Below are 27,683 nucleotides of genomic sequence, written 5' to 3'. Positions count from 1 at the left end.
ATTGTGACCTTATTGAATCTTGCACCCAACAAATACCCCATTACAAAAAAACTAAAACTAATGAAAACTAAACTAAAACTAAGCATTTTCCAAAAAATAAAAACTAATTAAAACTAGCACACTCTCTCTAAAAACTAATTAAAACTTGAAATTTGAAAACAAAAATTGACAATGAAATTAAAACTAAAACTAATGAAAAATCCAAAACAATTATAACTTTGATCTGGAGAGCCTATCAACCAACAAATTGGGAAATAAAAGACAACGTTTCTGTCAGTTTTTTGTAGGCTCCTATAAGTAAAAAAAAACATTCACATTTTGTCTCTCCCTCCAATGTCACATGCAGCCTCATTAGAAAATACCGCCCCACATCTGAGTATCTCCACCCACGGCTTGAGAGCTACCTTTGCAAAGGTGCACCGTGTTTTTCTCACAAGCCAATCGGAGCAGAATGGGCTTTTTTGGGGCGGGGAATCTTAAAGAAAGTTAGAGAGAAAGTAGAGATTTTCAGTCAGAGGTTGAATACTGGTATATTCAGACAGTAATAATGTGTGTTTTGAACCTTAAAGCATGTTATTATGAAAGGATGTCTAGTAGAAACTCAAAATGAAAGTATGAACATGAAAATTGGCACATGATGCCCTGCGTATGTTAACCTGTATGAGACATTTCTTTGATATCATGTTGAGCTGCAGCATCCTGCCAGTGTCTGATCTCTCAGCAGCAGAAGCAATGTACGTCTATCCACTAAACCAAAGACAACAATACAAAGACAAGGCGATACATTCAAATAGGCACGGGGTGAAAGGTTTCCATCTGATTACACAACCAGAAATAGTTTCAATGTAAGAAGACAAAGGGGGTTAATTGTAATGGCAGCACCCAAGTCTAGCTTGTGCGGTTGCTATGGTAACTGACGTGAAAGCAGTGATGTTTTTTGCACCTTTGCAGGGATCACATGGCAATCAATTGGGTTGACCAGTGCAGATCATTCTCTGACTCTCTATAGGTGCTGCTCGCTTTATTTCATAAATGTTGGAAACTGTATACTCAGGAAGGTCACAGTTATATATGGCTATTTTATAGTGCTTTTTGTATTTTATTTCTTTCACATGAAATCTGAAGCACTATTCACAGTATTGTTCCTAATGAAATCTGTCCCTACTTTGTTTGCTCATTCATAAATATGAAATGTTCATAAAACGCTATGGTGGACACTTTTCGTAAAAACAACAACAACATAGAAGCACAAAGAGTAAGAAATCTTGTCACATGGAGGCAACAGTCGGCCATCATTTTTTAAGATTGTGTCTCATTTATATACAGTTTAATACATGCATTTATTGTTTTGCAAACTTGAATACAGTTTAATAAAACGTGGTGATTCCTTTGTTTTTCATGTTTGTCTATTTTCTAGGTGTTTTACAATGTTTTGATGCTTTTATTTTGAAAAGGTGCCATCCAGTATGAAACTGGTGCTTTCATTTTGAAAGGTAGTGACAAGAAGTAAAAGGTAGAACTTTAAAATGAAAAGAGAATGGTGAATAATAACGGAGTGCGTCATAATTCATAATAAATTCATATTAAGTATCAAAGAGGCTTCTATAGTGCCTGGCTGACAGGGCACAAGGTTAGTTGTAGTTTATATTTTTCTGACATATTAGTGGCTATTTTTCTCGTCTTAACAATTGTAAAAGTGTTGATTTGCCAAAACGCTAATGCTAATGTTTGCTATTGTTTTCCCATCTTGTAGCTCTTACGGTGAATTCACAAGGTGACCAAGGAATGTCTTATTTTCAGTGTAATGGAGCTACGGTTGTGAATAAATCTTGTGAACCATCAGTCAAAGAGTCGACAGTCATTCAGCCAGACATGCTACAAGCCAAATAACAATTGTATATTAATCTGTTAAGTTGTTTATACAAGAATATTGTTCATACAATAGAATTTTCTATCACTTCTAGAGATTGTCAGTTTGAATTTGACTAAATTATACAACCAGTTACCTAAAATAATAATGATAAGGTTTACGGTGACAGATTTTAACTTCACAATAGACCTTTTTAACAACAACAACAACAACAACAACAACAACAACAACAACAACAACAACAACAACAACAACAACAACAACATCAACAACAACAACAACAACAACAACAACAACAACAACAGCTTTTTATCTAAATCAAGGCTCTAAAGGTAAATTGAAACTAAACAAAAAAGTTGTTTCACCATTAACATACAGTCAGCCTTTTTTTAAAGGAAGACATTTTGACTTGAAGTCAATTTAGCTGCTTCAGTTTCCTGGTAATGGATATGCTGGTACCGTAGCCAGGTTTCTATTTAAATGCAGTCAAAATTTTAACAATATTTTTGGAAGTCCTGCTCAAGAAAATGCGAATGTATGCAAGGGCACAGATGGGATTTTTTAACTAGGGGGACGAAGCTCACCAAATGATTTCAACTCAAGAGTTATTTTTCCACTCCATGCCTTAACCAAAATATGTTTTATTTAAGAATTTTCAAATGAACTGTAGTGTAAACAACAACCAACATATTTACATAAAACAAGTTTGTACAAAAAATTCCCAGTGCAGCCAAACAAATTTACTGACTTGAAGCTGACTCATCGCTTCTCCTTTCATTACCCTGAACATACTGCTGTGCCATTTCTTGCCCTAAAAGCTTAAATTTAATTTAAGAGCTGATATCTAGCTGTTTTGCATGGTTTTCTTGATATTAACCAAAATCATTATCAAGAAAACCATGGAAAATGTCTAGATATCAGCTCTTAAATTAAACTTTTATGAGCTATTTTTGTTGTTATCATTATATTTGTCCAAACAAATGTACCTTTAGCTATACCAGGAATTAAAATTAACAAAAAAAATGAAGAAAACAAGGGTGGCCTAATAATTTTTTCCATGACTGTACATACAAGGCTTTTGGGACACTTAACATATAATGTTTCCTGACACTGTTAAAGATTTATTTTCATCATTCATATTCATAAATACAAGCCGTGCTGATGTATACTCCAACATAACTCCCTCCTGTGTGATAGTTATAGAATTATATGTCAGTATATAACGTCTGACATAAATTCAGATCACATGCACATTTTCTCTGCTTGAATGAGGTTTTGGCAGAGGTTGCCATGTTAAAGTTGAAGCTTACATTTCCGAAGTGATTTCTGCCTGAAGCCAATCACTGTGCAGTTACGTTGCAATAACTACCTCCTTCCCTTTGGTTATTCAAAGGATTTTAGAGTCTTCTAAGAGTTGGGTGGTGGTGGTGGTGGGGGGGTCATATTAGCAGGGCTATGAAGTGGAAGAACAAGCAAGGTTAATGAGCACGAGTAGACAGAGCAGTGCTGACACGGTGAAAGAAGGCAAAGAGAGGTGAGGAGGGAATGCCTTTGTTTCTGATGGTTGAAACAAAGATCACACATGGTTAAAAAAGAAAAAAATCACTAATATACCTACTATAGTGTTAATGTATTCCAAACATGTTGACAAACACGCATATCAGTTTTGTGGGAATTATGATTTGCCTGTGGGATGTGCTTCTCTAAATGGGATTATACAACTCATCTGAGTGTGGCCAGTGAGTGTCAAGCTACATCTTAACCACGACTGGCAAAACTGTGTGGAGCTCATCTCCGCTGAGGCAGAACTAAAATCTGGAAATAATCAGCTAGTGGGGAACATGAGAAATTCTCCAGAAAACACTTTAACGCCACTGGAGCCCACTGCTCCTCAAGATTGGATTCAGGTACCTAATCCCAGGCGGCAGCTGCCCCCCCTCCCCCTCGCTTTTCTTTCATACGGTGGAGCGGAGCAGCCATGGGGTGTCAAAGGGGGCAGAGAGACTGCTGTGGCTGACACCTGCTGGGCGCTATAAATATAAAAAAAACTGGAGCTGCCATTGTTAGTTTGTACTGTAGTCCTCTCTCTCCGGCCACTCTCTCTCCTGGGCTGATGTCTACTTTAATGCAGGCTGAAGGCTTCTGCCATCACCAAACCATTAGATAAGCAAGGCATCCAAATGACTCAACTGATTCTACCCAACAGCAAAGATCTCGGCCTAGATCACAGAGAGGAGCTGTCACTGTAGCTGGTGTTGCTCCAGACAAGGGGAAGAAATCCAAATGCGGAAGGCATAGGCTTGCCAACTTAAAGGGGACCGATTGGACTTTCCCTTATTTTCTGTCATATATACACACATATATATATATATATATATATATATATATATATATATATATATTAGGGTTGTCACGATACTAAAATTTTCAACTTGATACCGATACTCAGGAAAATATTCCATACTCAATACCATTTTGGATACCACAAGGAAAAAAACAAAGACCCCACAATTTAACAGAGATATTTTTATTAACAAGAAAAATGCAACATGTAAAAATTAACAGAACCACGGGTTAAATATTTATAATAAAAAATAGTTGTGCAAAACGAAACTGCAACTATGATAACAAGCTTCAGGTCTGAGGTAGTGCAAAAAATAAATAAATACAATAAACAATAACAATTAGAACAATATTTTGAGGTTGTATGCCGTGCACAAGTTTAGGCAACCTTGATAAAAAAAATAACAATAACTTAACTTAAGTGTTCATTCCTTGGCTAGGTATCGATACTTTTTAAAATGAGTATCGTATCTGGATACGTTTTAGTATCGATACTTTTTTGAGTATCGATACTTTTGACAACCCTAATATATATACATCTGTATAATGCTACAATGTCAAATATTCATATTAAATTATTTTACACTTAAACAGACTCAAACAGAGTTTATTGTCATTCAGTTATACATAGACACATGCACATTGAACGACATTCTGATGCATTTGGACCACAGTGATTGTATTCTGGAAAATTCAGATTAAGATTTATTTTATAAGTTCCACAGTGGGGAACTTTCAAGAGTTACAGCAGCAAAGTGGATAGCAAAAAAACCCAACCCAATAAATAGTAAACAGTAGTGGAGAGGTATTAGCAAATAAACAAGTAAACATATAATAAAGTATTAACTATTTACAATATAAACAAGTAGAGATATAAAAACTATTAACAATAAAAAAATATATAAAAATAAAGAATACATAAATGAAAAAATATATAAAACTGTAAAACGTGTTTGTAGCAGCAGAAAGTGTTTTGTACATAGACAATACATAGACATTATAAAAATGAGACTGTGTGTGTGTGTGTGTGTGTGTGTGTGTGTGTGTTTGTAAACATGGTCAAAGTTTTAAATATAAGTTAAGTCGGGGTTTTTTTCTCTCGCCTTGAGCTGATGACAGATTTCTAGATATGTTCATCTGCTCCACAGCATGTTACTGCTCATTGCAACTGCATTTAAATGACATACAGTGCTACATGTAGCTACATGCTAACATCAGGAAAATTTTATTCACATTCCTGCTAGAAAAAGTTTGTGAAGTTTTTGCTTTAAAACTCACTGATCCGAATGATTATTTCATTAACTAATGTTAGCCAGTTAACAAATGATATCAACCCAGTTAGTAGAATGAAATATTGGCATTTTTATGCATTTTAAAATATGACTTGGTATTTGACTTGCCCTAACTAAGTACTCGACTTGACTTGACATCGTATAACAGACTTTACTTGCTCAAGACAAAATTACTTAAGATTTTCAGACAGAAGGTGGACTGAGGTGAAGCAGCAATCGACAGTAGGAGGAAAATAAAGTTATTTTTACACTAAAGCATGTAAATATGCTCTAGCAGAAATACAAAAAAATACATCTAAAAATGAGCATAATAGGTCCCCTTTAACATTTTAAAATGTACTACATTGAAGAACTTGAACATCTTAATCATTTTTTAATTGAAAATTAGCTGTGATTGTCCATTTAAGATATTTAGGTGAACTATTTTACAGTGAGAAATTTGGGACAGATATATCTACAGCCCAAATTAAAAAAAACAACCTGTGACACTGTAAATAAAAACAGAATGCATTAAATTCATAATTAAGTGAGTTTTTGCAAATGAAAAAGCAAAAGTTTATAAGTTCGAACATTCAACATATTGTCTATGTACAGTTTTCAGTTGAATAAGTAATATTAAATAAGTTTTAGCAGTTCTCTATTCTCTATTACATTTTATATACATTTTGGACAACATCTCAACTTTTTAGCAATCGGAGTTATAGTATACTGTAGGTATTTCTGAAGTTGTTTGTAGTTGCAATCTTTTTCTTTTTCTTTTTTTACTTTTCCTTACATCAAAACAATCAGAAATCTAGTATGCAACCTACTGCTGTGATGCCCTACAAACAAGCAATTCTGATCCTTTCATCAATACTCCCAACAAGCTTTATAACATGTTAGAGAACGTAGTGATAGCCTGAAAAATCCCAAGATTCTGGTCAGTGATGGAATGAACTCATAACGAGGTTTTCCCGCTAAGAAGTCAATATGTTCCTTCCAAAGAAAAGTATTACTTTAATACATGTAGTTCATCTTTGCATCTGACCTGGTCAAATTCCTTCAGGTAATGCAATTTGCCCCACATGTTCTAATAAATACTAGGGGAACCTGGAAAAACTCAACATCCCAGCAGATGTCAGAGAGATGGAGAGTTTCTGTTTGAAGATCAGCAAGATGTGAACCACACACTCTCTGACAAACAGCTGAACGGCCACACATGACACACTTTGTTACCTGTATTATGTTACATTCTTTTGGTAATGTCTCATGGGGAAATTGTAAGCAGAACGTGCGTGCTGTTTGGAATTTTCTTTGCTGTGGAAATTTCCTGGTTATATTCTGCTAGAATGACTGGAAAGCTTTTATTCGTCTGTTTGCTTTCCGGCTTTTTCTCATATCCCCTCTCTGACTTGCTTGTCTCCTACGCTGCCGGTGGACGTGTTCTTTACAGATGATCTCCTCTGGATTTCCAATTTGCAGTGCTCTGACTGTTACAGGCAGCAGCAGTGCTTTAGCAGGGCCGTCAAAGCCCAACTGCCCCCTGCACTGCCTGAAAGTGTGACACCTCCATTCCATGCTCTTGTCAGTCTATAGAAGAAAAAGTGGATTAATGTCAGTTTCAGGGAGCCTCACAAAGCAAAGTGTAGCTTCGAACATGAGAGTGATTCTTGTTGAGACGGTCATCTGCAGCATCTGTCAGAGGGGGAGGGAAAAACAGAGGGGGGAGAGAGAGAGACAGAGAGAGAGAGAGAGAGAGAGAGAGAGAGAGCTAGCACTACAACACAGTGGATACACACACCAGCAGGGTCATCAGACGTAGCCTGTTTAGAGGCAGAGGCTTAATCACATGTAAGCGGCATCAGACAGCCGACACCTCGATGTGTTTTGGAGATGTGATGTCTGTGTGTGTGTGTGTGTGTGTGTGTGTGTGTGTGTGTGTGTGTGTTTTCTGCCAGACCCTCCCCCCATGGCCTTCCCCTCTGCTTGATTTTCCCAAGAGACGCCCCGCTGAGAAAACGACAGGGCAGCAAAAATGTACAAAACCAGCTCTCTGCTGGCTTACACCACCTTTCTCTGCTCATAGAGAAACCGCCTGAACCAAGCCAAAGGAATAAAAAACTGACAAGCAATCCTCTTCACTGTCATGCAAATACATCCAGCTCTTTTACTCCCAGAACATGACAATGAATCAGTTTAACCTTTTACTTTTTGTTTTTTCTGATGACGCTGTTAATGTAAAAATTGCTTTCTGGTCATTTTCGTTTAAACAAAACATTCACGCTGACTGTACATTTGGACAGATTGTGCTGTTTTTGGAGGACAAAAAAAAAAATACTGTAATTAGCTGCGACCAGGTATCAATATTCCAAGTGTTTTTCTATGTTTTAAGCATATAGATACAAATGAATGTGAACATACACATACCACAGAATTGTTTTTTTTAAAGAGCTGCATTGATGAGTTGACTAATTATTATTAATTAATGAAAAAATCATTTAAATAATGTAAAAAACATAATCTCAGACTATGTTGATGATCATTATTTTTAATTGAAAATAGCAAAAGAAAAACTGTTTCAGCCTCAGATATGGAGATTTGCTGCTTTTCTCTGATTTACTTCATATTAAACTGAATATAAGATTTGGACTGAAAAAACAAGCCATTTAAAGACTTCATCTTTGAGAATCAGAGATGGACCTTTTTTCACTGTTTTCAGACATTTTATTCAAAGACCAACGATTAATCAGGAACATAATTGCCGGATTAATTGATAATAAAATGAATCCTTAGTTCAGGCAAAACGGTTAATATAAAATGTATTTATTTACATCAGTAATATAATAAAAACAATTATATAAAACAGCTTTAATTTTCATTCATGATCAGTTGATGAGAATAAAAATGCTAATCTTCACGTGTAAAATGAACTGATTTGCCTACATTTATTTTCAGTCATCAAAATAATCTTGATTGGGCCTCAGCGGACTTGAAAGGCTTAGAAGTGTTTCAGACTGATATTCAGAAAGAGTGGAGGTGAATGTGCCAATAAATATGTATTAGACTTCGCTGCTCTCTAATAGGTCACATGAACACTTGTGTTTAAACCCTCTCCTTGATGGTGTGTCACATGGCCGGGCTATTTATATCTTGACACCGAGGTCTTGATGACATCAGTGACAGCTGTGTAAAGACGACTATTAATGTGTAATTGACAGAAGAGAAAAAAATAAAAAAGACAATGCAAGCTGCTGTTGGAGAGATCTGTTTCTAGGATGCTTGACATGGATGGATGTTAAAGACAATATGTATTTTCAATATTAAAGGTTCCATTTTTTAAAATATATATTACATAAATAATACATTCGATGAAGACATTGTCTATTTGCAAGATATGTAGTTTGTTTTCCCAGTGACCTGTTTTTACACCGAGGTCCTTGAACACACCCACCATGCCATGCCTGACCATTAGGACAGACAGGCTTTGCTGCAATTATTCACTTACCTTTCCTTACAAATAAATAACAAAAAAACCCAAGAAGGATGCACAGAATGATTTCTAGAAAGATGTTATTGTTTGAAAGCGGGATAAGAGCGGGTGGAGGATCCCGCTGGATGATCACCACACAGTGTATGAAACCATTAGAAGTGGTCGATTTAAAGTTGTGACAGTTCAAGGGAACGGGGAGCCATAACATATTCAGAATGGTCCAGAGCAAGGTCAGTGTTTTAGTACCTCTCCATGTCTATGCACTGAAGCAGACAAGGATGCAGCACATTTCATTTGGGACCGCCGGGGAAGACAATGTAGAGCCATGACTTGTCTAGACGCCCGGTGCTCGTCCTTAGCACGGCTGCTTAGTAACAGCCCCGTGTTGAAATAAATCCGTGACCCAGTCTGCGGCTGTATCAAAGAACAGACAGATTCCTTGCACCCAGACGAAGCAATGCACTCCCTCTGCTTTGTAATGCATGCACTTTACATCGGGACGTATAATGCTGCCTCGGACTTGCCTGATTGACCTGCATTCTGGAGCCAGCCAGTTTTCTGCTCACCACACCTGGGGCCCCGGGGCTGGCGTGTGGCTGTCACCGGCCATCGCCACACCATGCGATTGATGACAGCTATTCACTGATGAAGCTGTATTCATCATTCCTGTCCAGGGCTGCACTGACCAGATGGACCCTGACCATCCATCCACTGTCAGGGACACATCTGTTCCCGTTGTTGCTTAGAGTACTAACAAGTCACCTGCTCCCTGAAAGGCTTGTGTCAGCCACAGAGGGATGGATGCTGCTACATGCTGCCTGTTAAAGACAGAGAATCATCCCCAACACTAAATTACCGAATCTTTGATTTTGTTTGTCTTGCTGGAGTCTTTACTCAGCATGATGGTGCAATCAAAGTGATCTTTAGTGAAATTCTGCCAAAGTGGAGCTTAGTAAAGGGTTCTTTATTTGTGCTGCCATTGTTGTTGAATTTGCTTCCCTGCATGGAGAAAATTAGTGTTTTGTTTTTTTCATGGAAGTGGTTAAAAAAAGAGTGTTTTCAGCTAATTTCCTCCTCACGTTCTCTGATAGGTGGACATCAGTATGAAAGAATTAAAACGAAAGCAGTTTTAAAAGCTTTAACAGGCCAATCATAATTTTTTTTGGGAGGGTTGGAGATTTCTTATTTTTTATTCTTAATATTTTCTTTCCCTTGGTCCGATTCCTGGTGGAATCAGATAAAACTATTTAAGGCACAACAACAGGTAGAGCCTTTTTACACTGTTTATTTATTTTTCCAGGCAATTAAATTATGTGATGACGTTCAAACCAAGCATGAGTCAACCTTGTTCAGTCATTTAACAGATGGAGAGAATTATAGCATTTAAAAAAACATTCAAAACCAGATCCTGAATTGGCTTTTTTTCACACTAGACAGGTATGAAATATGTCCATTTAATATATTTATTTATTATCTATGTATTTTATATATGTAAAACACTGAGAGACGCAGTTTTCCATCAATATATGAATTAACATAACATGTGGCTAAAACAAAGTTTCCATCATAATTGTCATATTACAGCTATTAATCTTACACAAATGGATACATTTCCTCATTGCTATGTATTATGCAAACCGCTATGCATAAAATATATAAAAATAATATCAAAACAAAAATAATATCAAAGCAAATTTTTATTAAGATCTTTATGGCACGAGGTACTCTACCACTACTGCCCACAGGGGGCGCCAAAATCATCACAGAATTAAAGATCCATGTAGCTTTAACACCCAGCTGTAAATCATGTGTTTGCACCCTAAGGTGCCGTCTGTGTGCTGGGTTTTTCTCTGGCTATCTAGAAGGTAAGATGACTGAACAATATTATTTTTAATACAGTGTCATTACATTGAAATTTGCTTCAGTAACGGCTTGTAAAGTGAGTGGTGTCCTAACCCAACTTTGGCCAAGAATGGCTGCACTTAATTTGATATCACTAGCTTGTTGTGTAAATATAAAAACACACTATCCTTGTCCACTTCTCCATTTGTCAAAAAGAAGTAAAGCAGTGACAGCTTTGCTTGTGCTATGAATATACTGAAGGAACAGCCATCATTCTGTCAGGTTTCCCTGCTGTTTTTGACCATGTAACCTCCTGCCAGCAGCAGCTTCCCACTCCACACACAAGCAGAAATGATTTGTATAAGGGCTCCATGCGAGGTTTCAGTGGTCATCAGTGCTGTTGCTCTGTCTTTTTACTGTGAGAGGCTACAGTTTTGCTCCTCTGGCCCGCGTGTGTGTCTCCGTGTCTGCGCAGGTGAGAGCTGGTGAGTTTGGCAGCGGGGCCAGTCTCTCAGGATCCGCGCTGAAGTGGTTTGGAGGCCTATTTAGCAGGTCTGAGTTCATTAGACTCCCTGCGAGGAGGTTGAGTGTGCCTGAGGAAGCCCCGCAAAGTTCTTCATTGTCTTAAGACTCAATTGTAATCACCTTACTCAGCGTGACTGACAGAAGAGCTCTCTGGCGTGATTGAAAGTATTGATCTTTTGGCAGCTCTCTCTCTCCAGACAAGTCGGAGATGCACAATCAGAGCTCTCACTTTAAAAGAGAAAAAATCTCTTCATCTGCCTTAATCATCTGATCAATAATTAGCATCAGGACAGTGGGGGCTTTAGCCACGTGCTGGGTGAGGCTGCTTTCAGCCGCCTGCCGCCTCTGCTCCGTTTCCCACCGGGGAGGAATCTGCTGAGTAAAGCTGATCTGCTGGACTGGGGCAGTGAGGGCAGGGTGGAAGCCCAAACAGCAATGACTTTCAGATTCACAAGCTCCACCCAGCTGCCTCCGTCCATCCCCCTTCACTGTCGTGCAAGATCGGCAAGATTTCTGTCACCTTCAGCGATGGCAAACGGCCAAATGTTCTTGGAACCAAAATTCATTCTCACAGCATCCTGTCGTAGCAGCATGAACTTGTTAATCTTCTGATAATTGCGGCTTTAAAGGAATATCACAACTCAGGTGGTGGGAGAACGGCGGGTGTACCTGATCGCAGCGGTTCAAGTTAATAAACATCTTTCTGCATCTAATCACCAGTAGCCTCTATATGAGCACATAATGATGGCAATGTTTAACTGCATTTTTGTGTGTTGTAGACAGGCGGTGATATTTTGTTTTCAAGGAATTCATTAAACAAGAAGCTCTGGAGCAGTGCTGCAATCTGGCCCAGATACAGTAGCTCAGTCAATAGTTTACTGAGCTGTACACCCTCGTTAAAACTCAGTTTGTGACACATCTTTTCCATGGTAACGCAATAATGACTCGCTCACTTGCTGACCAAGTCTACAACAGTGTTCTTTGGTGCTGCCGCCCCCAATGGGGCTGCCCTCAAAGTAGGGCTAAGCTAGTGCCTGGTGACAGTCTGTGTCAGTGTCCAGAACCACAAAGAGGAAATCTGGAAGCCATTACCACTAGCAATCTACTGCCAAACCTTTGATTTGAATAAAGCCAGTCAACTCTATTGCTGTACAAACACCTAATTGCTGGTTTAGACAATAATGAGTACAGCCTGTTGTCTGTTAGTCTGTTGTTCTCTCTCCCTCTCTATTTCTGCCCAGGGGCCAGTACAGTGGCCTTCGGGTGTAAAGCACAACAACACTGGACCAAGGGAAAAAATAAAAAAAATGACAGAACACATTAACAAATCAGACAACATACCACAGAATCAAAAACCACAATCACATTTCAAAAACAAACAAAAAAGACCTTTCTCTTAGATATTAATTTGTTACTGGATTTTTCAGCAAAGTCAGGAAATGAATGGATTTTAATCTGCTTTTTGGTTCGACAAAGGCAGTTGTTTTGGTTGAAATATTGAAAATGAAGATGCTGAGAATGATGATTTTGAGTTATGAAATGATAAACGGATATATCCCAATTTCTTTCTGTAGAGAACTTTGAACCTAATTTATCAACAAAATAAAAGAATAACTTTGAAATTTGCTTTATCTAAATCAGCGCATATTTCATGAGGTCATATCTAATTTGCATATCTAAACATAACATTTAGAAAAACTCATAATGCAAAAAAATATTGTCTTCATGTAAATAACAAACTGGGGATGATTAATTGAGATATCAATAAGTTAAAAAAAGACCATATTCTCCTGTAGTGTCACCTTAAATTACATTCCTATTGGCTGGAGCTGCTTAATGCTAATATGCTAATGCGAGGACGCTAACACTATAAACTACGATGCTGATCATAGAATCATTAAACCTGCTAAACATCACCATTTATGAGCAGCTAGCTCAAAGCACCATTGTGCCTAAGTCCAGCTAGCATGGCTATATATTCTTTTTCTTGGTCAATAGTTAACCAAGATATCCCAGTTTGTCTGGCAATGTTTTAAGCTAGGTGTCCTATTTGTCTCTCCTGAGTCCAGACAAATATTTGTAAAACATTAAAACATTCCTGTTTTTAACATTCACTAGCGAAACTGTAGTGTTTGTCATTAGCATTATTATAGTGAGTCAGGGTTGATTCACTAAATGTACCTGGAAAAATTATTTGGTCAAGGAAAGAGTCTGATGGCTCCTGGTGGGGACCAAGTTGCTAATAATTACTAATTAATTACAGTTACTAGTTACTTCTGTCAAAACTAATTTAGTTACTTTCCAAATACTGCCTAATAAAAGTAATTCATTACTGGAAGTCATTTATTTTCAGTTCTCTTATGCACACACATTGTTTTAGTGTTGCTTGGGAACAGTGTGGGATGAGAGCTAGAATGGCTCCATTTTCACTTTGATGAAACAAAGTATTGGAACAACAAAACACAGTATTTTACAATGTAACTTTGTAAGGGTTGCATGTCTTCCACAATAGGGATGGGCATTTGGAAGAAACCTGCCAACTCGAGCATCTATAACATTAACGATCAATTAATCGATTAATCGCTGCATGCATACATGGGCAAAATAAAAGATATATAGACAGTACTATGCAAAAGCCTGTTTTGATAACGGACGCTTTTATTTTGAAAGGACAAAAAGAGGTTTGATCCTGTCAATCATAAAACTAACTCAACTGAGATGAAACTGTAAAGATAACCTCAAGGAGTTCAATGTTTTATGTTTTAGGCCCTGTAGAAGCATAAGGTAACATTAATCACAGTAGCACAGTAATCTTGAATATTTAAGTGTGTTGTGTTTTGTGTTTAAATAAGTCTTGGATAAAATTAAACCTCGTAATGAATGCTAGCAAGGTTTGATACAGTAAGGTAGTTTTGCTCCAATTATTCCTCTTGTATTTCTGTGTGTTTTATAATTGCAACTTTCAGTTTGCAAACGGCCATGTTTTAGTTCAGTGGTAGTGATACGCATTCAGAGATAAAATTAAAATGAAAAAAACACAGATCGATTAAAAATTCCACATGATCGACCAAATTCGACCATTATTTGATCATCAATTAATTATTCCCATCCCTAATTACTAGAGAAACAAATTTTTACATTACTTTTTTGTTATTTTCAGTTCTCTTATTTACACACATTATTTTAGTGTTGCTTTGGCACCGTGTGAGACAAGACCTAGATTGGCTCCATCAGTGGTCGACCGATACAGGTTTTTTAAGGCCGATAGCGATTGTTTTGACATCAGTCTTAACCAATCCCCGATATGTGCTGCCGATTTTTTTGGGCCGATTCTTGAAGCAGATATTGCCTTTTCTCCCTCCATTTACATGATAAGAATGACACAATGATAACAAATGTTACACAAGTCTCAATTTAAACAAAAAAAGAAACATTTTTTAAACAAAACATATTAACATTTGGATAGCAAACAATGTGTATGTTGTTCTAGGCCTCGAGGTGGTGGCGCCTCAGATGATCCACATATTTGATGTGTTTTTCTTTTTTCCGAACGCACGCATGTATCGGCCGATGCTAATACAAGTAAAAAACGCAAATATCGGCGGATATATATCGGTCTATCTCTAGGCTCCATTATCACTTTGATGAAACTAAGTATTGGAACAACAAAACACAGTATTTTACAGTGTAACTTTTCAAGAGTTGCATGTCTTCCACAACATACCTGGCGGTCAGTCTGTTTACTTCTTTCCAGCTCACATACTGAGGAGCAGACAGACGCGTGTTAAATCAAGCCCTGGCTGTTTGGACAGAGTAGCGGCGGCAGGTCCTTCTTGGTCAGCGTTAGCGTCTGCATGGTGGTGTGTTGTTTTGCAGGCTGCTCCTGAAGATTAGAACTGCTAACCTTTGATGTGGATAAAGTTTTTGCACCTTTACACGGACGATGACTCACCACTATATTCTTATCCTTTTATCCTGTTTTCTTGTTCCCAACAAGTCCTCTAACTACAAGAAATCAATATAACACACATTTACAGACTCGGTGGCCAATAATTACAGAGGTGAAAATATTTCATCAAGGGTTCATTCTGATGATGCTGTTTTTGTACATCTAGGTTAACATTTACCATGAGCCTCCCCTTCATCAAACACCATTTGATTATGGTTTTGTAATTAGGAAATGTAAGAATGTAAGGGTCCTTGAATGTCAAGCAGAGCTCTACTCTCCCAAGCCTCCTTGTGTTTGTGTTGATTGCAACCCAATGATACTGACCCACAGCATAGACAAACTCATCAGCTAATTGCTAAGGGTATATAGAAAGGTCACTGAACAATTAAGAGAAATTGAACCTACGTACAAGGGGACTGTGACTGCACACAGAAAAAAAACACAAGACAAACATTAACCAGCTTCATGCAAGCCAAATGAAAAGTATGTTATATCTCGCAAATTGAATAAAAAGGGGAGAAAAGATAATTATGGGGACACAAATCGCCAAAAAAAATCTTCTTTCTCTCTTTTTTTTTTTGTGGTACAACAATATCAGCAAACCTCATGTTTCCTGTGAGATTCTATTCAAGAGTTACAGGTTCTTTAAGCAGATTCCTGTCGAAAGAAAGGACAGGAATCTGCAAAACATTATCTGGAAGCCGCGGTCACACCTCTTCTCTGCAACAATAGATGTCTAAAGTGTTTCTGGTTTGGATTAAACTATGCAGAACCTTTTTATTAATCATTATCTGCTCTGCTGTACAAAAGCATGTAATTTTGTGGTGTGTATCCAGATCGTGAATCACCTTCCCACAGGGCTATTCGGCACCGTATTGTCAGTACAGCGATAAAGCTATTGATGATAAGAATGCAGAAGAAAAACAGGCCTCTTTTAAACCAACCTTGAGTATTTTATACACTCAGGATTGTGCTGCTACTATCGTGGCAATGACTTTGCAAACAGAATTCCTTCTGCTGTTTGTCAGGATGGATGTGCATCGCTCTGCTCACTGCACCTGTAGGAGAAAGAAGACAAGGCATACATGTGTCTGCATTCAAATTGTTTCTTTGCAATATATATAATATTTCCTAGTCCTTAAAATAATAAAGTATGATAGAAAAGTCTGTGATTATATGATGATTATATGACTTTTTTGTTCTAATCCATCCCTGCACAGCCTTTTAAAGCAAGAATTTGCCTCTAAATTTGAAATGTTCTGGCAGATAGGCTTTTTCCTTGTTCTGTCTAAGAGCTTTGAGTAGTAAGACACATGCAATTCTACAGTGTTGATGATGACAAACAATAGGCAAGGGAACCAATTAGTGCTTTTCACATCAATGAATAATTGAAAAAAAAAAAAAATCCTACTCTATGTTGTGATTTTCCACTAGGAAGCATTTAGCGAGGTATCTCTTTGTTTGCGTAATTGTACAGCTACAGTAGCACTGCCTTCCTCAGGGCCGTGTCTTGTTGGAAATGTGCCAACGGTGTTTCACTTGTTGAGCGCATTACTGTGCTCACTCAAAAGCAAGCAAGAGCACACAGATGGACTAGCCCCAGCACACACAATGCTGCCTCAGAAGCCCAGAGGGCTGCATTGTTATTATCTGCTATTCAGGAACTACACATGACTACCATATAGCTCTCAGTGAGGTGCTGCACAGCATCCTTACATTGTTGAAATGTGCTTCTACACTTCTTCTTCTTCTTCTGTTTGCTGATAACTCCACATGTCTCCGGATCTTCAGCTTGTGATTGTTCCTGATAGATTTGATTTATTATGTTAAACAGAAGAAAAAAAACTGCTGAAGGTTTTCTTTTATTCACATAAAAGAAAACCTACAGCAGTTTTTTTTCGGTTTTCTGTTATTGACTTTGATTAATTATTATTAATAGCAAAAACTTGATCAGTCACACTAGAATAATTGCATATTCTTCTAATTTGTTTCACTCAATACTTTTTTTGGCAACATTTTTCTAGTGAGGGCTATGCTGGCTTATAAGTCAGTGGGAAGCAAATTAGGTTGTTGGACGAGCAGCACTCTGCAGTCCAGTCACCAGAATATATGTTGGCATTGTATTTTTCTGCAAACATGGATATATTAAATGAACCTCAGAATCCCCTAGTCACATATAAACATATGTCAGGACCCCTTGGTGTCTCTTTTTGACACACTTTAGTCGTGTCCCCATCAACAAATTTCAATGTGCATTTTAAAGATTTGCATGACAAAAGCTTGATGTAAACAAACATAATTATGTAGAACATAACATAATTAATGTGCTAAACGGGAGATTGAAACGCTTATAAGTTGCCCAGTTGAATCTAATCCCTCAAGATCTGTCGTGGTTTTTCAATTGGCAACATCTTTTTTGTTGTTTTTTTTCCCTCTCTTCTTCTACTATTTACTGACGGATTAGCCTACAACAATACATTACACTGCCATCTTCTGACAGAAGTCATTTATGCAGCTTTGTTTATTTGCTCTTAACCACTTAATGGAAACGTCCCTAATGCGCAATTTTAAAATTTTGCTTCAAAATTCGCTTCACCTTTAATAGAAACACAGCTATTGTCGTTAATAGAGGGAGGGAAACATCGATACAGTATAGTATTGCAATATTTTGCGTGGCAATATTACATCGATTCATGGCTGCCAAGTATTGATGTTGAGTGTTTATTTAGTATCAGTATTTTCGCGTTTTTTTTTTGTTGTAGTGGGCTCACTTTTAATAATATACTGGAGATACTGGTATCATATGGAGAAATAAAAAGACTGAAGTGAGATTAATAGACTGAGAATTTTCTCTTATTTGACAAAACAATTCTTGATTGCATTTAAGTTTGTGGACACAAAATGCAGTTAACAATAATACAGTTAAATCGCAGTATATTGTATCGCAATACTCACCATATCGCAAAATGCTTAAAATCACAATAATATTGTGTACTGGGATAAAATCGTATCGTTGGGCCTCTCAGGACTCCCTCCTCTAGTGCTTAATGTTGTGAATTTAAACAAAAGAGTACTTGGTTAGGGTAACATCATGATTTGGGTTGAAATAAAGATATTTGTTATTGGATTTAAGTTTCACTTTCACACAAGACACAAACAGGTCACAAACCTGGGGTCTCCGTGAAAGTCCAGTGTCCCTTTGACCCACCTGTCTACTCCACTGTCATCTCGTTTTACTACCATTACTTTACTTTCGCAACAGTTTTCAAAGGTGCACTGTTTATTTCCCAAAACATGTATGGAACCAGATTTCAGATTTTCGACTTTAGACCAATCAGTACAAATGTTGTGGCATTTTTCTATGTCAAACTGAAACTAATCTTTAGGCACAAAAAGGATATAGACTAAGGCTGGGCGATATGGACCAAAAGTCATATCCCGGTATATTTAGGCTGAATATCGATATACGATATATATCCCGATATTTTTATCGCAAAGTGAGAGCAAATGTTCAGTCAAAGTCAAAGCAAAATAAGACATGTCACAAGTAGTTTTATTGCAACCCTTTATTTAAGTGACCATAAATACTGTATAACAACAGGAGTTCCTTTTTGTTTAAATCAAAGCTCCATAAAGTGCACATTTAAATAAAAAAATATCTTAAATAAAAATAGCCTATGAGATAAAATAGGCCAATCTCTTTCTGAAATAAATACATTTATATGAGAAAGGAATAACGAACATTACAAAATAACTTAATGTGAGAAACCCTAGTAAGGGCAGCATTTATATATAAAGAAAGAAAAAAAATTGAACTATATCGATATATGCAATATGGTCTAATTCCATATCACAGTTAAAAATATATCGATATATTGCCCAGCCCTAATATAGACATATGTTCTCTGAGACGTGCATGAGAAACAAGACAACAGTAATCAGTTATCAGTAGCTCAACATGCTACATGAATAAATTAACACAATTTTGAACTGTTGCATCTATATAAATGTTTGTGTGATTATGTAAAGATGCATTTAAGTGTTTTCATCCGTGTATGTACCATGTAGGTTTGTGTATATACATGTGTTAGCGCCGGTGTACATGTGCGATTCTGTGCATGAGCTTGAATACATCTGTTGTTTGTGTATGTATGTGTGTGCGTGCGGATGTGTTAGCTGATGCCTATTCTGTGCTCCTCTGCTCATGCACAGGCACTCCAGAGATGTCCGCGCTAATGGAAGCTGAAGCTGTCGTGGCTGTATTGATTGCTCAGACCTGCAGATTATTGCTCTGAAGAGTGACCAACAGCAACCCACTAAGGTAAAAACTTCTCTAACCAACAGGAGTACGGCTGCTCTACCCCAAGAAGCAACATGTTTAATTGTTTGTGGTGTTCTCTGGCCCCTACTGCTGAGGGCCCTGGGGGAGAAAGGCAAGTCCAGGGCCTGACCTTTCCCTTCCATAGCCAGCCTCATTCACACATAGACTGGGAAATGTATCAGTGCTCCTCACTTCAACATCGCTCCAATTACCAGACACAAACAAAATTGGAGCCCTTATCAACTGGAATAGGAACACAGCATCCTTTGGAGAATATGAGAATTCTACAAAAGTGAAATACATAGAGAGTGAGGCATTTTATAGGTCACATTTCTGAATTTATACCTCAGTGATGTTATTACTCTTGTATGTTAATCTCTGCTTCCCACAATGGTGTCACAAGCTCACTGATTGAGTGGAAAAATTAGTAAAAGTCCGATCCGTTTACAGACACCCTCCTAAACACCTACATTTTATTGCTGCACAGATGCAATGAAGAGATACATTAGAAAAGGCAGGCCCTGTGCTGGCATCGGAACACACTCCATCAGCATTCAGCTCAGTAGTTTGCAATTATAATGAATATTAATGACTGTTTTCTCATACATAATATTCTCATAATGACTCTACAAAGTAAATGCAGCCCTCTTAAAACAACCATTTATCATAACTACGTACCAAAGCAGTAACACTGTCAACCACTGGAAAGATAAAGCCATCAGCTACGCTCTTTAAACTCTCACATGTGAGCGTGTGACAGAGGAAGCAGCTTTTGTTCTGGAGAAAAAAAACTATTTTATAAGTCACATTATATTTTACATTAAAATCACCCCCCAGATTATTAACTCGAATAAATCTTAATGGTCATTTTCGTGCAACCGCTTAATGTTAAATCCTTCACAAGCTATTATAAACATCCCCGACTGTCCAATGAACAAATGCATTACAGCAACTAAAACAAAATGAAATTCAGCCCTGTGTATGTGCTTAAGAGCACTTCTTTACCTCCGTCAAATACCTTTTCCCGTGGGCCATTAAAACAGCAGAGGAGCCTGGCTCAATCCTCGCAGACATTACCTGTGAGCGACTGAACCCTATTTGGGAATTGGTAAAGCGTACAGAGAAATAGACTTGGGATAGAACAGCCTGGCAAATTCCATTTCACATCTGAAGTGGTCTACTTGTGAAAGATCATTTGGTTTGGAGTGAGTAAACAGAGGGGACTCCATCGCTCTCAATGACTTATGTGTGAAAGCTGGGGATTACAGCCGATCAGGAAGTCTTGGAGCTGTTTGGAAAAGCATTGCCTTGCAAAATGAATCCAACTGCAGGCAGTGTGTTCACAAGCTTCTGCTGCTCTCACATTTGTCTGTGTGATACTGGGCTGCTGAGGACATGCTGTATGTGGTGTTTCCCATGTAGAGGCTTTTATTTGTGTTAATGATTTCAATAGATTTGGTGCCCTGAAACAGAAGAAGGAAAGGAAAATTAACGTTTTTGTGCAATTTGTATCTCATTAGTTATAATCATATTTTCTTGCTCATTCCCAAGTGTTTATGTGCATTATGTGCATGTCTGAGCTAGTATTGCTGTACATAATTCTACATCTGAAATTTCTGATTGGTCACTTTGCCTAAAATACATGCTCACTCATAAAGTTAGAATAATTTTGTTTTTAGAATTGTGTTTCTTTTTCATTGTGATATGTTTGGAAAAGATTGATTCGTAACGTTTTGAGAAGATATACTTTTTATCTGTCAAGAATAAATCATATCGTCACAATCATTTCATGGAAAGAGGTAAAAAGTATTTTATTCCAACTTTATGAGCAACGGCGTATAATCCTCATTATCATTTAGATTTTCTGTTATTAGAACCCTCCAATGTTACATTAAGAGCCCTGCAGTGAAACTGACTCTGTTATTATTATTGTGACAGCAACATAACATAAAGCAATGTTCTGCTCCTGATTTCTGCTTTAATTTAAGTTGTCAAAGATAAAAATTGTATATGTTACTAACAGCAACCTGCATACCTTGAACCAGGGGTGCAATAACCATGTTATTTAAAATATAAATATTGATATCATGATAATGATACATATATGATAATATTGTGTAAATACTCACAGTCTATCAGAGTGGTTAGTTGTCAGCCTTGTGATTTTGTGAGAGTTTACAGTGTATTAATGACAGATGTTATAGGCTTTGTGAAGTTTTTGTTTATCAGTTCATCTTCCTTTTTACTATCCATTAGTGTAATTGTTATTTTTGTACAATTTTGTGCAGCTATGGTTACAGACTCTCTCCACCTCCAGAAACTATGATATTGAATGTTATTAATACACATAAAGAAAAGGCAAAATGCTAAATAAACTAAGTTAAAGATGAATTTGACCTAGAGAATTATCTGTAGATGATGCTGATATCTAGCTATTTTCCATGCTTTTCTTGATAATGATTTTGGTAATGAATATCAAGGAAACCATAGAAAATGTCTAGATATCAGCTCTTAAATTAAACTTTTATGAGCCATTTTTGTTGTTATCATTATATTTGTCTACACAAGTGTACCTTTAGTTGTACCAGGCATTAAAATTAACAAGAAATTGAAGAAAGCAATGGTCTAATAATTTTTCCATGACTGTATGAGTGTCTTCTTTTTCAAGAAAAGAAAGATTTTGAACATTTTTGATAGTCTGATACCAGAAAATTGAGCCGAGACTTGATGGCTTAATTTAGGAACATGTAAGCACACACAGCTATGAAAAGTACACTGTGTGAAGTTGTTAAACCGGGATAAAAGCTGCACATGCACAATAATCAGTTTGGCTAATATTTTCTTTTTTGCCTTTTGTTTCATATTTTCACAACTGAAATTTAAGCTTTAGTATAACTTCTTCCTGTTAGTCGCTTTGGATAAAAGCTAAATGACTAAATGTAAATGTCAAATGTAACTTAAAGCTGTCTGCAGAAGTGTCGCTTTTAACCCTTATCTCCATATTTCACCTGGTAATTTAACTGTTATCATAAATGATACAAATGATGGCCATACCTATTAAAATAATACTCAATTGTACAAAAGAAAAAACAAATCTTTCAAATCTCTTCATTATTTCTCTCCTATTTTCATCGACCAGAATTAAAAAAAAAAAAAAAAAAATGAAATGATGTGATCATAGTGGGCTCCAGTCTTGGGCACAAAAACACTTGAGTGTGATGGGCAAAGTGGCACTCAGTCACAGTGGAGCCACTGAAGCTGATAAAAGGGAGAGACATTAATTGAATGACCTTGGCATCACTGGTTTTAATAAGCGGACGTACGTCAATATAAAAAGCCTACAACTGGAGAAAATTGTGTCTTAGTGGCAATTTTACCATTTAGATCTTTGACTGCGGCTCGGAGGCTGTTTATTATTGGCCCAAATATTGTTGAATTATTAACTAGAAAAGTGAATAAATGATGTTAGTGGAGATTATAATTCACAGGAGTGTGTTAAGCTTTAAAGGAAGTTTAGCGGCGTTTGAAATAGATTGTCAACTTCTGAAAATTGTCTGAAATTTAACAATTATTCAGCCTACACTTAATGAAAATAATGCAATCAGAATACTGCATTGCCCTTCAGACACATCAGGAAAGGGAGACAAACAAGAGAAAATACACTGAGACGATAGAAGCACGTTATTGGTGGTGAATACCTGAACCCCAGCTGAGGGCAGACACTGGCTGCTATGACAGATCCATCAAAGCAGCAGAGGCTGTCTCTCCTGATGTGGACTCCGGCATGGGCTCTGCCTGCTGCTGAGAGCTGAGGCCCGCTCTGCATTGTCCACTGGCACCCAGCCAAACTGGCCCTGCTACTATTGTCCTTCACCCTCCCAAGCTCTGAAGCCTGCTATTCAATTAAGATACATGAACTTTGCGAGGCATGCTTCAAGAGATGCTTTAAACACAGTTCCAGCACGAGGAGGCTGCGTTTAAATGAATGAGGCTGTGTAAAGTTAATCGTGACGAGGAGGAGACAGTAGGGAGTCTTTATCAAACAGTTTTTGTCATGCTTTCTTGCGGACCATATGACACCGTGCTATACAGTATGCCTTGGACCAGACTTTCGAACAGTCCCTGCATCATCTGGTGTATCTGTCACATCCACAATTACATTATTGCTGTTTCACTCACACGAGCCACTGTGTCAGAGCTCTGAAAACCAAACAGATGGAGCGAGTTGGCAACAGAAGGCATGCAAATCATGGATCATTTGATTGGAGATCTTATTTAATTATTCAACCAAGTGGCCATCTTGGAGAACACTCAATACAAGCTGCCTACTGTACAATATGTGTAAGCAACTGTTACAATATTCAACTAATAATGAGTTACACAAAAAAGGATGAAAACTAAGACATTGTGTCTCTGCAGTAAACATGAAATATTTGATTGAAGACTGGGCATTTTGCTCTCTCTGTTGCTTTTATATCCCAGAGTCTCTTACACATAACAAATACTTACTCATCAAATGTATCAAAATAAAAATGTAAGATAAAATGCAAGTCATGTCATGTCATGCTAGTTTGTTGTGGGAAATGGTTTCTTTGGGACTAGTGTGTGAGAGAAATCTGCATGTTTCTGCAGCCACTGAAAAGTGCATGCTGTTAGGGGTAGTTAAGTTACTTTATTCAGTCATAAAATGTCTGGATAAGCTCAGGTTGCAGTGTAATGGTCACTGCAAGGCCGTGTGTTGTGTTCGCTGCCTCAGAAGATAGATAGAAAGTCCCTCATGCATGTTACGAACCACAGTGTCTTTCTGTGTTCTTCACAGCAGAGTCCCCACTGTTGCACTGAAAAAGGTTTTTACTATGCTAATTCTAAAACCCTGTGCTTAAACTATTTCCCAGACAATTTTTAAAATAAAACTAAAATACCTATGAATAGCAATGTTACAAAACCCGATTTTCTGACTTACCGAAGTTGCCAACAATTATTCCATTCTAACCCTTAGCTCAAACAGTTAACCAATAATAAACTGATACAAAGTCACAAGGTTAACCAGCTTAAACCCCTTAAAAATGTATCTAACATTTAAGGTTAACTTTAACCTCCAGGGTAGCCTAACTACACAGGAGTGGAATAAAAAAAACACCTGCTAAAAGACATGCAGCAGATCTATGTAAACAGAAGGTCAGTGAGCAATGAGTCAGTAGTTTGACGTTACGTAAAGAAACGGCCTTGCTATTTGCATGCAGCTAGCCCTTGAGGTCCTATTTTATTGTGAACATAATAAACAAGACAAGGTGAAAACCTAGTGTATGGCTGACTGTGTTTGGTTAATGAGATTCTGCAATTTTGTTGGCAATGTGTTAGTAGTTAGATGTTAGTAGTTAGTATGCTTTTGGGCCTTTTAATACAAACGCGTAATAATACATTTAATGATATAATAAACCTCAGAAGAACAATATCGCTTTTGCACCACTTGGTGCTTGGGCCTTAATAATTACCTTTTGAAATGAAATGAGTGAAGTAAAAGCCCTTTATGAGGCCAATGACAACATGTTTGAAAACGGGTGTCACATACACACCCATGTGTAGGGCTGACCTCGCCGGTTAGTCAAAAATTAATAGGAATGTGTCTATAACTTTCATATTGCCATACTTGACGATGTGTCCTTGCCTCATAGCAGCTTCTTTTCTTAAGCTACTGATAGTGACAAACAAATGAAATACAGTTGCACATGTCACGTGAACCGCATGCTGTCATTAGGCTCATTATTTGAGAATAAAATACATATTCAAAAATTTGTTTTAATAGTTGAAATACATTAATACAAGCTATTAATGTATTTTGTTACAAAGTATACCTTATTTCTCATAAAATACTTAAAAATTGATTAAATACGTATTTTAAAATGCATTTAATTGAAATATGCATGTCTACAGAGTACAATTTACAAGCTGGTGTACAATTTACAAGCTGGTGTATTTTTGCCTCGAGTTTAACTCTGTTGAACATTAGGCAGTAATGAGAAGTCTTTACAAAGTGTGCATTGATTGCTTGCTGGCTGCATTGCATTACATACAGCGTATTTACTTATGCACTCAAGAGGAGCACATAAACTATCTCTACAGACACATTCAGGTTTGATGTTCATTTTGTGCGAGCCTTATGAAACCTTGAATCGGAGGGAAAAATAGTGGTGGTGACTGAAGAGGCAGCTGTGACAATGAACTAAAATTACAATCATGTGGAATGAGACCAAGGATTTCAAGTAGGGAAGTGAATTAAATGAAAATTTAGTGTTGGCTGAAATAGTTTGCAGAAAAACAAAATGAGCTGTATTTAACATTCAGGCACAATGCTGAAAAGTGACAATTGCTTATCTCCATGGAGATCAATAATGGCTGCAGGATCATTGTGTAAAGTGTCTGCAGGTTTAATGCAGATAGGATGTCATTATTATTTTCTTTCTCCTAATGACCATCATTATGCACGGACACTGATTGAATTCCATTTGTTACCTACGTTTGAGCCTGAGTGGAATAATTACCATTTAAGTATCTCCATTAAAATTCATGCACGGATGTTCATACTCAGACCTTCTTTTAAAAATAACTAAAATATTCTTTGAATACAAAATTCATCGGATAAAACCCGGCCTTGCTTTAATACTTCAAGCCTAATTACATGTGACTGTTATTAAAGCATGTCTTCTTTTTTAGTTTGTATAAAAAAAAATATTAAATGATGGCAAAGAAAAACAAGAATGCTTGCTGCTCAGGTGCTATCAATGCAGCACACTCTCTTAATATTTAATTAAAATGGATCTGCTGGTAAGTGTGATCAATACCCAGCACCCTGTCTAAATTGCTTTTTCAACCTCCTGTGTCACATACAAAATAAATATGTTTTAATAGTTACATACATTTTTCACAGGATAAAGGGTAATTGTGCTGCATTAAGATATTAGACGGTGTTATTGTTGACTGTTACAAACACAGATGACAGCTTAAGATGTGATTTCTTCTTTCCCAAAACAAACCCGTCATAGGTCTATAAGCCTGTTTGTTCATCCATTGGTGCATGAATCCAGCACCAACAAGAACATGTCACTTCTTGTTTCTTGTTTACTGCCGGTCATCCTGTGTGTATAGACCCCCAAGTGGAAGTAACTGTGTTTATGTTGCAGGTAAATAAGGCAGCCTCTTCTCTAATACAGCCATCTTTCTGTAAATACACAGCTGTGGCTGCTGAACAGTGAGCCAGTCGAGGAGAACGGAGAGGGGATTTGGCCACACCTAATCAATCACTGACAGATTACTGCTAAAGCCACTTCCATACACATTAAAGAGGGACAAATGCAGAATTGCAACTGAACAAGTTCTAGTTTTAAGCCAACAGTGGGACTTCCTGGTGATTTATCAAAGTCACTGCTGCTGAGCAGCATGCCTGTGTGATTGTAGTTCACAGCAGACAGAACTGAGGCGCAGCATTGAAAGGAGTGTTTATGCCCTCAGCTGTGGCACTGTCAGCCTTGTGGAATTTACTGTAAATCACATTGCTTTTATTGCAAGATTTAGTAGCTTATCCTCTGTGGGCTCTATTCACTTCAAGCTTGTCCCTATTAGGATTTTAGCCCCAGTCTATACAGGAACTTGGATACACATCGAAAAATGATGTGGGAAATCAAGCCTGTGATTTTGCACTTTTTGCACATCTTTCTCTCTATGTCCTCTTTGTAGTCAAATGTTTAATATTCACTAGACCACAGTGTCTTAAGCCTCAGTGAGTGTATTATTTCTGAATAAGATCTCGATTCCTGATGAGAATCACTGCCTCTGATAGTGCAGAGATACAATGCAGCATCTCTGCAAATTGTGTTGTTTACATCATTATTCCATGAATAGCCCCCAAATCGGATATGGTTAAGTTGTGTAATGATAGAGGATATAAACACTGTTTGAAGAATAGTAATCGTTTCCTTTCAGTGCCACTGGAATCACTGAATACAAGTATTTATTTCAGTTTAAGATTGATGCTACGAGCTGCGTTTATGACACAGTGTTTAACAACAATCACA

At 37.3% G+C, this 27,683-nt stretch overlaps 1 protein-coding gene across 1 annotated transcript in view; it reads left to right on the top strand.

The window, feature by feature from the left end:
• Positions 1 to 19,499: 19,499 nt before the first annotated feature.
• The window catches only part of fign (fidgetin), a 43,865-nt gene continuing 35,681 nt past the window's right edge, over positions 19,500 to 27,683 (top strand). Inside the window, exon 1 of the mRNA XM_059342805.1 lies at positions 19,500 to 19,611. The gene's annotated coding sequence lies outside the window, so the exon portion shown is untranslated. The remainder of the gene's footprint in view (positions 19,612 to 27,683) is intronic.

Source organism: Centropristis striata, chromosome 10 (genome assembly GCF_030273125.1).
Source record: "Centropristis striata isolate RG_2023a ecotype Rhode Island chromosome 10, C.striata_1.0, whole genome shotgun sequence".
Classification (NCBI taxonomy): Eukaryota; Metazoa; Chordata; class Actinopteri; order Perciformes; family Serranidae; genus Centropristis; species Centropristis striata.
Note: the sequence above shows the minus strand (reverse complement) of the source record. Positions and strands in the feature narration are given on the sequence as shown.